This window comes from Morone saxatilis, unplaced genomic scaffold (assembly GCF_004916995.1).
Source record: "Morone saxatilis isolate NCDOM2014 unplaced genomic scaffold, NCSU_SB_2.0 Contig5, whole genome shotgun sequence".
Classification (NCBI taxonomy): Eukaryota; Metazoa; Chordata; class Actinopteri; family Moronidae; genus Morone; species Morone saxatilis.
In genome coordinates this window covers 22,163,754-22,165,270 of record NW_023340095.1, presented here as the reverse complement: position 1 = coordinate 22,165,270, position 1,517 = coordinate 22,163,754, and the positions used below count along the sequence as shown (strand labels likewise).

Sequence of the window (1,517 nt, the reverse complement as noted above, 5' to 3'; positions counted from 1 at the left end):
GGGGGGGGGGGGGGACGCGGCGAAAAACCCACTCCGTCCGTCCAACGCAATGAAGCAAAACAGTTTAAAAAAAAAAAAAAAATGCACACGTCAGTGTTTACAGCGGGACGCAAACTCACCAAGTGTCCAAAGTAATCCCAACTGTGATTAGAAACGATGCGTCAAACTTTTGACTGTGCCATCCTGGCTGTGCGTGAGATCAAGTCCGGGAGGATTGATAGTTTTGATGCGGTCTGTCGCTTTGCGCGTCTCTCCGTCCTTCCACTCCGCGTCTTTCTTTTTCTCTTTCTGTCCCTCTAAGTTCTCTCTGATTGATACTCACTTCTGGAGGAGTTTTTTTTTCTTTCAGACGAAGGGGGGCGGCCCTCCTGCGCCCTGTCAAACCCGCGCATCCAATGAGAAGTGAGGAAAGACTATGAGACAAAGTGTTTCGTCCAATGGCAGCGGAGGGAGACGCGCGTCCTGGAAGATGATCCTTCATCCGGACTGCAGCAGCCTGATGAACTGACTCCATAATGCAGCCTATGGAAAATATATTAACGTATTATTTTATTTCTCATTATATCTGCTGCACTCGTTGGCCCCTGCAAACTGAATAATAAAGTGATCAAAACATTTATTGACCTCACCAGTCTCCCTTCTTTGACACCCAGATCCCTCAGCTTCACTCCACTTGCCCTCTGAAGGTTGATCATCCAGGTTTGGGACTGTCAGCCGAGGCCGGTGAGAGGCCCTAACATCCCAAAGTCATTTTAATGTCTTTTCACCAAGTGTGTCTGAGCCGCTGATTCCATCATTACCAGGGATTGTAGGAAAAGTCACATTACAGCTTCATTGTGTCGCCCAACAGCTGAGGAGGCAGAGCAGAGCCGCAGCAGGACAGGTGGGCTGATCTCAGGGCTGCGGGGAAAAGGAACGAGAAGATTAGCAAGGGAAGGTTTGTGGCTCTGCTCGGTTTATGGAGCGCTTATTCCAGCGGATCTGCGGGTCGGTCACAGCAAAATATATATTGCGGTTAATATATAAATAGTGTGTTTAGAGGGAGATCATCCAGGAGCGGATATAAGGATTTTCGATTCAAAATTCAGGCTTGCATCATCGGCCTGTCATCTATTTATTCTTTTAATCTATTATTAAATGTCATTTATTATCAGTCATTACATTTACTCACAATAAAGCCAAATTCTGTCTCTAAAAAAATAGTAATATAACTAAATTAACTTGAAATATCATCTAACTTTTAACTCAAGAGCAATTATTCGATTAATTAATAATCAATTCAGCTATTTTTTAAAATCGTTTGCCTTTAATGTTGGTAAAAACTAAATATTTCAATTTGGGTCGAATGCAAAGAAGATTGATTTCTAACAGCATTGCAAGTAAAAATATAGCTACTGCAATAAATAACTGCTGTTAATAGGAAAATAAAAGAATGCCAATAATCATTAAATATTAGGCTTATCATACTAATATTAATATTACTAATATTACTAATATTACTAATACTAATATTACTA

The 1,517-nt window shown here is 41.4% G+C and overlaps 1 protein-coding gene across 3 annotated transcripts in view; it reads right to left on the bottom strand.

Moving 5' to 3' along the window:
* tbx15 (T-box transcription factor 15) overlaps positions 1–325 on the bottom strand; it is a 42,635-nt gene extending 42,310 nt beyond the window's left edge. Inside the window, exon 1 of one of the 3 annotated variants that reach the window (XM_035676158.1) lies at positions 1–325. The gene's annotated coding sequence lies outside the window, so the exon portion shown is untranslated. The other 2 variants (XM_035676161.1, XM_035676159.1) reach the window with 2 other exon arrangements.
* Positions 326–1,517: the final 1,192 nt, after the last annotated feature.